This window comes from Acomys minous, assembly GCF_964271855.1.
Source record: "Acomys minous genome assembly, chromosome: 1".
In the NCBI taxonomy this organism is placed as follows: Eukaryota; Metazoa; Chordata; class Mammalia; order Rodentia; family Muridae; genus Acomys; species Acomys minous.
The window spans coordinates 20,944,686-20,956,909 of NC_140483.1; the positions used below are offsets into that span (position 1 = coordinate 20,944,686).

General features: G+C 41.9%; 1 long non-coding RNA gene across 2 annotated transcripts in view; it reads right to left on the reverse strand.

Annotated features, from left to right (window-relative positions):
• Positions 1-1,161: 1,161 nt before the first annotated feature.
• The window catches only part of LOC311597270, a 42,033-nt gene continuing 30,970 nt past the window's right edge, over positions 1,162-12,224 (reverse strand). Inside the window, exons 2-4 of one of the 2 annotated variants that reach the window (XR_014779161.1) lie at positions 6,875-7,140; positions 4,969-5,254; positions 1,162-2,123 (exon numbers count right to left, since the gene is read on the reverse strand). This is a non-coding gene — a long non-coding RNA (uncharacterized lncRNA). Of the gene's footprint in view, positions 2,124-3,567; positions 5,255-6,874; positions 7,141-12,224 lie in introns of those variants that run through there. The other variant, XR_014779162.1, reaches the window with a different exon arrangement.

The following is a 12,224-nucleotide window of genomic DNA, read 5'->3' on the forward strand; positions in this document are numbered from 1 at the left end:
TACTGGTTTGCCTCACACAGCCTTGACATGAGGATTTGTGCCTAGTCTTACTGTAATTTCTTATGACATGTTCAGTTGATGTCCCTACAAGGCCTGCTCTTTTCTGACGGGAAATGGAGGAGGACTGGATCTGGGAGAGAGGTTAGTGAGGGATGGAAGAAGGACTGGGAGGAATGGAGGGAGGGGAAACTGCAGTTGGAATGTAATGTATGAGAGGAAAAAAAATAAATATAAGAGAAGCTAAGTACTATAAATAAATACTTACAAAATTTTCAAACAAGTGAGTTTAAAGGACTTGGTTCTGGTATATGATAAAAGCTCAGGTCAGAATAAAATACTTTTAGTTTCTCTCATATTTCTGGGAGATGAGCTCGCAGAAAGCTTCCTGTTGCTCTAGCTCTTACAACCTTTCCGCCCCCTCTTCCATTATGAAGTCTCATCAACACTGCTACCTAACCATGACCTGAGGAAGGACGACACCAATAGACATGCTATCATGGAAGGGAACATCCCGTGTGGCCTCACCCCTAGACAAAGAACTACAGGCAACCGAGGAATGCTGAGAGCAGGGGTCGGGTGGGAGGAAATAGTGTTCCCTGGGAAAAAGCACACCAATTGGTTACCCAATACCAAGTGGTCAGCCCTTAAGATATAGATAGATAGATAGATAGATAGATAGATAGATAGATAGATAGATGTGTGTGTGTGTGTGTGTGTGTGTGTGTGTGTGTGTGTGTGCGCGCGCGCATGTGTAAAATGATAATTAAAGAAACAGAGTCCACACATTTCAGAACAAGCAAGGGGGTGTATGGAAAAGGTTGGATAGAGAAAGGTAAAGAAGTGATATAATTATATTTAATTTCAAAGTAAAATACATTTTTGAAAAAATAGGGTACTTTTAAATGTTATGAGGACTCTTACCTGTGATTAGGCAGTTGGCACTCTCAGAATCTTTGGGGGGGTTGTTTGTTTCTTTGTTTCTTTGTTTTTGAGACAAGGTTTCTCTGTGTCGCCTTGGCTGTGCTGGACTAGCTTTGTAGACTGTCCAGACCCGCCGGACAGTCCACTGAGACCCACGGACCCCTAGGGAGAGAATGGGGGGGGGACATGAGACGCAAGGAACGGACAGCAAGTCAAAGAGTCTGATCAAGCTGACAAAATTTTATTTTCCTCAGGCTGCTTATAAGCACAAGGCAGGATGTGGGGTGGGGGCAGAGAGGAACTAGGATGAGAGTGAGGTCAGCCCCCTGCTGCTGCATACCACAATGTTCCCTTCATGGTCAGGTAGCCCTGCGCAAACGGACTGGAGTTAACCTAGGTGAAGCAGATCTGTATCTGGTTATTGAGGAAGCTGAAGATAGGACAGTAGGACCAAAGCTAACCTAGGTGAAACGGATCTCTATCTGGTTATTGAGGAAGCTGAAGACAGGACAGTAGGACCGGAGCTAACCTAGGTGAAACAGATCTCTATCTGGTTACTGAGGAAGCTGGAGACAGGACAGTAGGACCAGAGCTAACCTAGGTGAAACAGATCTCTATCTGGTTATTGAGGAAGCTGGAGACAGGAGGTCTTCTGGAGAGTTCTCCGAAAGGGAGGCAGCAGGAGAGGTTTTTGTCAAGTAGAACACAAGAGGTCCAAATGGCCATATTTGCTGAAAGCGCCCCCATCAGTAGACCAGGCTAGCCTCGAACTCACAGTGATCCACTCGCCTCTGCCTCCTGAGTGCTGGGATTAAAGGCATGCACCACCACCGCCCAGTTTACCCTCAGAATCTTAATGGGACATTATGAGTTCACTTATATGTTTTCCCATGACATGGAGAATGCACCACAGCTGGGCCAGGGACATTTCCTAAGTCTATCTGCTCTATACCCTTCTTTAAAGACAGCCACCTGCCTTGAAGCTTATTGGGAGCTAAGAACATCCGGCAGATACGAGGAGTTCTGTAAGCACACCGGTCATGTGATGCTCTACATTCTCCGACTCTGACTCCCAGCTGCTCTGAAGCCAGTGAGCCTGCACTCCTGAGCAACATCCCAGAGGCAATGATTTCCGTAGTAGTAGACTACAGTGCATCACTGGGCCAGGCATCCAGGGAAATTAAGCTAGGAGTTTCCATTTTCTGTAGGAAAAAACAAATAAGCCCACTTAGCTTACTTTCTGGTCCAGGTAAAATGAACAGATATCCTCAGATGAGATCGAGCCAGGAAACTGAAGGAAAGCAATCCCGGCAGGTTACCAGGCCAGCCCATCAGAGGCAAAGTAAGTTGTCTTGGGATGGAGTTACTTAGAAATCAAAGCATCACTTCTCTTCTTTTCAGAGGATTCTCGGGACCAAAACCATGTTAGTAAAACTTGGTTTGAGTGGGGATTTTTGTTGTTTCTGATTAATAATCTGGAGTCACTTGCTTTCTTTGCTAAGCTTTGCTTCACTGGAACAACCAAGATTGGAAGTAGTAAAAACCACAGGGCAAAACCTCATAAATTTAATGTCCTACTAACTTTCTCAACTTGCATTACAAATCTATGTCTGTCAGACTCTATTGCCAACTTAGAGGAGATCTGTACTCCCTCTTCCAGGCCCTAGACAGACCAGATCTCACCAAAGAGCTGGGTCCCAGGCACACATCTGCATGACTATAAATCCCAGGCTTGACCATGACATCTTCATGAGGCCTCTTCTTGGAGAACATGCAAAGCCTCTTGAATGACCAGTGATACTGTATTTCTGCCTGACACAGGGATATGCCAGGCTCCTGAACTGTACAGCGCCATGTTACATCTGGTGCTTAGATGCTGCCAGAGTTAGTCCTAACCTTTGTACCAAACAGCAATTTTCAATTACAAAAGAGACATCTTTGAATAGTCAGCCATCCTTAGGTGCTCTGACCTGTGCTATTGCTCAGTCTTCTGGATTTAGCCTGTAAATGAACTACAATGTCTCACCAGGTCTTGTCTGAAAATCTGAACTAGGAGTCTCTATTTTCTGTAGGAAAAAGCAAAGAAGTCTACTTAATTTACTTTCTTGTAAATGACGCATATCATTTTTGCCTTTATTTTATGGGCACCTATATATGTTTGCCCATATTAATATATATGCAGGTATGTGTGTGTGTGCAGTTGTGTTTGCATGTGCTTACACATGTGTGTAAGGAGCCAGAAAACAATCCCAGGGGTCATCATCAGGAATACCATCTGCTTATTTTGAAGCAGAGCCTCCCATTAATCTGGGGCTTATCAATTAGATTAGACTGGCTAGCCAGCGAGTTTCAGCGATTCTCTTGTTTCTACATGCCCTGTGTTGTGATTACAAGCATGTCCCACCATTCCTGGAAACTTTGTGCAGGCTCTGGGGACTGAACTCAGGTCCTCAGGCTTGCAAGACAAGTGCATTACCAACATAATCATCATTCTAACCATAGCCTAGTTTTAATATCACAGTTTAAGTAAAGCAGGCTCTCAGTCTTTTTTTTTTAACTGTTATTATTATTTATTCAGATTACATGCCAGTTGTTATCCCCTCACTTGTATCTTCCCATTCCCACCCTCCCTCCCTCTTTTGCCCTATTCTCTTCCTCTAGACCTCTGACAGAATGGGGCTGGCTGGCTTTTTAACTTGCACCTTCATGCTCCTGGGTGAGCTTGATGCATGATCCCTGGGAAGACCAATGCGATAGCACACCATTGCCAATATCACCTAGAAGTGGTCACCATGGAAGATCTGTATTATCCACTTACAATAAATAAATAAATAAATAAATAAATAAAAGTGACAGCACCAACAGTCCCAAGCCAAAATCATCCTCAGCAGACATCATTATTAGATTACATCTAACAACTTCATATTCTATGGCAATTCATCAGGGATCTAGGAATTCGTTTTCTAAGATGATTACATCAAAGTATCCACCAGAAAGGTAAATTGCTTAAATCTAAGCACTATAGAGATACTTATTAAGATTTTTTTTATTCCACACTGAATGCAAATACTACATGTTAAAATTTCCCTGGATAAAATCATCAGGGCCAGAGGCTCTCCACTAGACTGTGTGTAGCAAGGTACCCATAATTGAATTCTGAAGAACATATTAGCTCATCCCACATCCCTCTGGAGTTGGGGCAGCCTTTTATAATTAAGACATATCTCCTGGTTAGATTCGTTAACTAGAAAAGAGCATCAACCCTCTCTCCCACTTAGCTGAGTGTCAGGGTGTATGGATCTGCCCTAATTGGACAATGGAGAATTATCTGCACTCACAGTTTTGCCTAAGAATGTATTTCCTTAACTCTTGTGCCTCTAAATGGTTATCAAAGGTCAATTAGGGAAATCGATATTCATAAATAATTTCTTTAAAGACACTCTGTTCATCCTCCTAATGGTCTGAACTGAATTCACAGCAAATCAGAAACTCACTTACTGCCAACCTAGACAAATTCCAGTAGCAGTATTTTCAGGGTGTACACTGTTTAGGCATATAGTACAATGCTGACTAAAAGTAATAGACAAGAGTGTATTATTTGTGTAATCATATCTGGCTCTTACAATGACCCTTTAAGTGGACTAAATTATCTCTCCCAATTTATAGGTAAGAAAACTGAGTCAAAGATGTCACATAATTGTAAGTTATAAAACCAGGACATGAGCCTGATCCTAGAGCCATTTGCCTTGCCTAAAATGATGATTTAATGAGCCCCTTCTGCAACCCTGGATAAGGTCTTATGGAATACCTTCATTGTTCACCCATCTCTGAAAGACCATGGGAAAGGATACCTCTGGTGCCAGCCAGCAACGCTGAGGGGTCTGTTTCTATTGAGCAGCCAAATAGACTGAAACAAACATAGTCCATCACTGGACTTGATTATGGAGTCACGAATCCCAAAGATCTTTAGATTTTTGTTCTCAAATTAGAAGCGTAAAAGTGAGAGTATCAGAACCTCACACCTGAACCCCGTGAATGATCAGCTACCTCCAAAACAGGCTGTTTATCTCAAAGCGCCTCTTCACAAACGATTCCAGCAGCAGAGGGTGGAGGAACACCAATGTGCTCCTGCAAGGCAGTGACAGTCAGCCTGAACTTAGACTCTTGATTCCAGAGGGTCAATAATGAAGTTAGTCATGAAATTGCTCAAACCCACTCAAGCCAAAGGTGTCTTTATTGACTCATAGTCCTGAGAAGTCCAAGTATAGATTTTATTCCAGATCAGAACTAACTCTGAGCCCAGTGTAGCCCATGCTGCATCACTCCGGGTGGCCTAAAAAAAAAAAAAAAAAGACCTGAATAATGATAACACCAGTTGACATGCAACATGGATGGAGCAATTTTCACAAGGTCCCACCGCTATATGAAGAGCTGTAGGTAATCAATGACTGATGGGCAAAGAAGAATCAGTTTTCTTCAGGGATCTATCAGGGACGAGCCTCCTGATAGATTATCCAGTCCCAAGTCCTCAATAACATACAAACCACACTAAGTGGAATCATTAGGCTAGATGATTTATGGGTAGACGATAGATAAGTAAAGAGATAGATGATGGTGATAAGATAGATGAATAGATACATAGATACATAAATGATATTACATGTCTTATGTTTGTGCATATAAAGCTAATAATAAGATGTCGTGAGTTTGAGAGGGAATTGGGGTGGTGGTGGACAGACCAGGATTTGGAGAGGAAGGAATAGAAATAATGTAAATTCACCATTCATGTATGACATTCCAAAACAAAAAACAAAAAAGTAAAAAACTTAGCTCTCCTTTCTGAGTGTCTGTTTCTCATCTCTGTGAAGGTGAGAGATTGTGCCTAAAACTCTTTCTACTAAAATATGTATAGACAAAAACTAGTGTAATTCTGACTCTCCTTGATAAAGATTCCTAGTGGGATGGACATGCTGCTAAGCCGTACACTTAAATTACATGCTCTGGTGCTAAGGAAGGTCAACCAGGGAAGTGAAAGGCCAATATTCACAGAACAGACCTACAGTGTCTGTTGTGGCTAAAATGTCCATAACCAGAGACAAGGGATAGGATGTAATCCTGGGAGGTGCCTCGGAGCTCACAACAGCTGATCCTTGGTATACACGTCACCCTGTGCATTATAACTCACTCTCTGCCAGTTCAACGCATTAGGGGTGGGTATCCCACTAACACATACAACGTTCATCTGTTCTGTAGCTAGCACAAGGTTCCACATATCCACATCTCCAATCTCTCCCACAAAAGACTAGTTTTCATCAAAGCCACCACCATACGAATCCTGCCCCTGCCTCAGGATGATGCTTGCACTTGTCCCCACAGTTAGCTCTTTGGCAGATTCTTCCAGACCTTGGGTTTACCATCAACCCAGAAGTCTACAATCCCTGTAGCAGACCCCCAGCTGGCACAGATGTGTGTTAGAGCTTCAGGAATCTCAGAAACTTTGAATAGTACTTCAGACCCACCCACTCTAACAGTGTAGCCTTTATTGTTAGTCCAAAGTATGAGAATGCCGTTAGAGTTCTTGGTGGCATACACGAAGATGCTGAAGCTGCAATCTGTGTTCAGACCAGTGTAGCTATGGACACAGACAGTGAAGACGCTCATTGGCTTCTTGCACTGTGCTTCCAGGGATACATAGGAAGCATCTGACTTTTCAAGAAACACAAAGGACTTTTTAGACATGTCTGTGAGACAGAAAACCTAGCAAGTGAGCGGTTTCTCAGATAACAGATTTACCCCCTACTTACAAGCCCGAGTTTGGGATCAAGAGACATCTGGCCCTTTCCCAGGTTACACAAATACATCTCTACAGCTGATGCTGCTCCTTAGTTCTGTATGTAAAGTATGAGGCTCCCAGCCTTATCCCCCCAGGTTAAATCTTTATAATAGCTCCTACCTTCAAGGCCAGAAGCCTGAGGGAAGCTGGTCATGACCAGGAAGCACCACAGTAGCTTCTCCACGGCTGTCAGTGCTGCTGGGTTTCCCAGGACACAGTTTTGTCTGAAAGATCAAGGACGAGAAGTCCTGGATCCTTGGCCAAGCTCATCCTTAGATTTATAACTATAGCAGACGGAGAGGCTGTACCACTTTGTAAATGATTTCCTAACACTGCCTCTTGGGGTAAACGTCAGACCACTGGGAGGCAGGGAAGCAAACATCATTCTGGAAAACAGAGAAATCAATGTGGGTTATTTATTACAAACTCCTGTGACCCCTGAATCACCAGTTTCTTTGTGACAGGAAAAATGAGGAAGCTTCCCAGGGCTCCGCTTTGCCTATCTATCCAGAGAAAATAATGGAAAATTTTAGCTTAACGGCTGAGTGTGTTCCTGTGTGTGCATACGGTGGTTGCATCTCCAGCATCTGCCAACCTCTTCCAGAAGCTGCTCTTTTACATACTGGGAAATTTAGAAAACAAGCATTGTGTTCCCATCACCAAGAACAAACTTTTCTTGCCCAACTGCATAGACTTACCAGGGACCTTTGACTGAATGGAACACGTGACCTATCCCAAATTTACCATTGTGGTCAATCTCATGAAACAGACTGGGTTGCTTTTGGGTTGAGTTGGGTTTTTTGTTTTGTTTTGAGGGGGGTTGTTTGTTTGTTTGGTTGGTTGGTTTCATTTTGTTTTGTTGTTTTTAATGTGGAAGCTTCAGGGAGGAGTCAGGATGGTCGACATTTGCTTCTTTGTTCACGGAGCCTAAGTGGTCCTTCCACACTGCCTAGCAACAGGTAAGTAGTTAAGCAGTTCTCTACTTAGCTCCATCTTCTAGTTGAACACTGTGCTCCTTCACCTTGCTCCTGCAACCTTCACAGTCTCATCCATTCCTTCATTCCATTCATGAGTCACCCTCTCATTGAGGAACTAGAGAAAAACACTGTATCCCCTGAAGCAGAGGAGCATTCAGTCAGTAATAGCACTTTTGGTCCGGTGCACTCTCTTCCTACCAAACACTAGATGTCTTAACCTCAGCTGCAGGTTGGAATGAGATTTGTACAGAATAGAGACATCCTCCAGATTGAGCCCTTTACAATGAAGACACGTGGCTTCTCTCTCAAACCCCTACTTTACCCTTCTGGCTAGCATTCATACATGCTGACTGGAGGCAGAGCAGTCAACTTTACCTGACAATGGCCAAGATGCATGTGGAGGCTGGCAAAGCAATAAAAATGGGTTGAACCTGTACATCTTATTATGAAGCCATTGTGTCAGCCCTTGGCTATTATCTACCTGAATATTTGCTTAAAGGATTCTCAGTCTTACGTTTAGATTAAATCACTATGAGTTTTGTCTTTCTCACATTGAAGCTTGGCTGACACCACTCTGTATCTTTCCACTGTAAAAATCCATCAGCCTTTCTGCCTCCCCATAAGATCTAAACCATTGCTGAAGACCTCTAAGGTCAATCTCACAGCTTTGCAACAGGTCCAGGTGGTCCATCATCTAATGAATTTTCCCATGTGTGTTTCTTTCTCCCTTACACATCATTACTTTCATCTTCACTCTATCTCTTCCCCAAACACCAAAACTATAATAAACATTGCATCTTAGAGAAAGAAGGTAAAGACAGGGGGTAAAGGAAGAAGGTAGAAAGGTTATTTGTAACCACAACCTTCGGTGTTTCATCTCTTCCTCCTTAACCCAAAGATTTCAGAGTCTGGCCTCCATCAGTTGACAGGGAGACAACATAAGCATCTCTCTCTAATTACATTTAATAACAGGTTTTTCTGGGGTTTTCTAATCTTATGCAATGCCTGCCAACATTCAACACAGTTCCTAACTCTTTCTTGAATACTTGCACACTGTTTTTTAAAAGTGAACAAATTTGAAGGCCTCAGAAGTGATGTTTGGTCCCACCACTGCGATTTTGACTCCCAATTATGAGAGACAATCACAGTGAGTCTCTGAACTCATCAGTCACCAGCGTTCTTCCCAGACTCGGAGCTTCAAAAGTGGGTTATATACAAATCCCTTTTCCTTAATGTACACATTTAAGTTGGCATATCATATTTATATCTCAAAGAGCTTGGGAAAATAGAAATACCTTTGTAGCAATGCCCTGGACCTAAGACCTGGGTTACAGATGGATCATCACTTGCCAAAAACCATCCTTGTGTTCTTACATAGGAAACCTGCCAGAAAAGGCATAGGACCTTATGTAGAAACAGCACTTAAACTGAGCCGCAAAGACTGAAGTGAGAGGCTCAAGAGCGTCTTATTTTCCTTTCCTGTTGCTATGATTAAAAAAAATAATACCCTGAAAAAAGCAACCTGAGAGAGAAAGGGTTTGTTTTAGTTCAGAGTTCTGGGTTACAGTTCATCGTGACAGAAAAGAAACATTGGCAGGAGCTCAAGGGAGTTGGTCGTTATCACAACCGTAGCCAGGAACAGAGCCATGGCGGACACAACCGTAGCCAGGAACAGAGCCATGGCGGACACAACCGTAGCCAGGAACAGAGCCATGGCGGACACAACCGTAGCCAGGAACAGAGCCATGGCGGACACAACCGTAGCCAGGTACACAGCCACAGATGCACACGTGCTTGTTCCCAGCTCACCTTCTCCATTCTCACGTAGTTCAGTCTCCCCTGCCCAGGGAATTGTGCCACTCACAGTGGGCAGTCTTCCCACCTCAGTCAAACCCTCACAGACGAACCTGATCAAGACAATTCTTTATTGAGACTCTCTTCCCAGGTGATTCTGGATTGTACTAAGTCAACAATTAAAACTAACTACCATGGAATAATATCATAGTCACCAACCTCCAAATTTTATTTCTATACACAAACTTCAAAACCTTGTTTGACCTCCTCTGGTCACAATAGTCCGTTTTAGTGAATCAACGTATTTATAGTCCAAAATGTCACTGACTGGCAAGCAAAATTCTATGGATTGTACCAACTCATTCTCTTACTCACTCCATCTTACTGAATCAAGTCATTGATATAGAATTTATTTCATATTTTCCACTTCCTAGTCACCATTAGAACTATCATTCTATTTTACCAGCAAAATTATTGCGTTTGTACCAATAATATATTATTATACTATTTCAACTACTTATATAAACCGCTTAATAAAATTATCTATAAAAATATTACTCCTAAGGCCATTTTACTTTAAGCAATTGAGAGACTTTGCAGGTTTATAAATAAGGAAATGATATGCTCAAATAAGTGTTTTTATAATTTTTAATGGAAGAAGTATAAGGGTTTATTAAAGTAAGAGAAATTATAAATGCACAGACCTAATGAATTTTGCATCAATTTCACCATGACAAATGTTAGGAATTTCTGCTAAAGATCAGACTCTGAAGCAATTAGCCAGACAAATTATGGTAAATGTGACACATGTCAGAGCTAGGCAGAGCAGCAAGGACTCAGAGGAGACAGTCATGAGAGACACACCAGTACCATTGATGAGGGTGGAAACCTGACCAAATTTGGAGTCATCAGAGAGCAGCATATGAAGGTATCAAAGTATCTAAGTATCTTTTACATCAAGCACTATGTGAGTGTTTACACCTACATCAGTGACTTTCACTTATTTGGTGATTAGTCTCTAACACAGGTTGGGCCTCTAAGGTTAAAAAAAAAGTGCTACAAATAAGAAGGAGCATGTATGTTATGAAAAATAAGAAAAATTCTCACCCTTTTACTTGTGAGTAACAGTACTATATCCCTGAAAGACAACTGATACAAATCTTGGACCAGAGTTGTAGAGTGAATAAATGAAGTCATAACTGAAGAAAGAAATCACAGAAAAAAAATTTAGAGACAAATTTAAGGAGTAATGGACTAAGCACAGATGCCAATATCTTCTTCCCACTTAAATCCCTACAAATGTTGGAAAACATATTTCTAAAAAGTAGATCAATATGGTGCCTGGGGTGGGGGGGGGGAGAGAGTTTTATCAGCAGAAAGGAAAACAAATGCTCTGAAATCCAGAAGCCAGGAAACATACATCAGTAGAATATATCATAACCCAAAACATGTGCAGGGAAGGGCTGCTGCAAAACTGCGCTGGTGCACCCTAAAGTGAAGGATAATGGAAATCTGTGGTACAGCATGAGGCAGCAGAGTTAACTGGGGGTCTCTGGGACCGGACCTCACTCCTCACTCCTCACTCCCTCATCCAAGCTCTAAGCCCAGAGTCCTCTGTTCACAGACTGAAGCAGGAAGATTCCTTTAGCCCAACAAGTAGGATATTACCCCAAGAGTTTGTAGATACCCAGGTTTCTAGCCATGATGATAAATTACTGACATGCCCTGCCAGTATTTCCTGCTCCTTTCTCACTGTTGCTAGAGAAACAGTAAGAGCATCCACATGAACAGGAAGCAGCTCATTTAACAAATACTGATATGCCTGTCTTAGGAATTTAAGAGCAAATGGGGAAAGCTTGTAATGGTGAGGCATGCCTGTAATGCCAGCACTGAGGAAATAGAGGCAGGAGGGTCAAGGGTTTAGAGTCTTTTCCCACGAGATTGTAAGTTCTAAGCTAGCCTGAGCTACATGAGAAAGAAGAAGTGTTTAATTAAGACACTTTGGTTATATGCAGCTTGGAGAAGCAAATAATAAAATGTTTCAAATTTTAAAGCTTATTACATGTAATATATATTTTATTTATGATACAATAGATATATATACATATATGTATATACATGTAATGTGTGTGTGTGTGTGTGTGTGTGTGTGTGTGTGTGTGTGTGTATGCGCGCGCGCGCGCCCATGTGCACCATGTGCATCCCTGATACCTGTGAAGGTAAGAAGCGGGAATCTCTGAAGACAGTAGTGAACTACTATGTAGATGTTGGAAACTGAACATGAGTCCTCTGGAAAAGCAACCAATGCTCTTAACTGCCAAGTCATATCTTCAGACTGAAAAAGCAATTATTTTGAAGAAAATATATTTATATTATGGGTAAGGAAATAATCAAAGAAGTAATAGAAAACTTTATGGGTGACAACAGTAGACAGATTTTTTTTAAAAAAATAGGAACGATGTGTAGAAAAAAACTCCATGCCTAATCCATGACAAGAAGCTTGCTAATCAGGACAAGATGTAAAATTAGAGATCGTCAGTTTGTGTGTGTGTGTGTGTGTGTGTGTGTGTGTGTGTGTGTGTGTGTGTGTGTGTTAGAAGTTAAAATAATGAAAAAGAATGCCATAAGGAATAGTAGACATTGTAAGTGATGGGTGTGAGATTAGCCTGGTTTGGTCATTCTATAAGGTGTATCTAAAA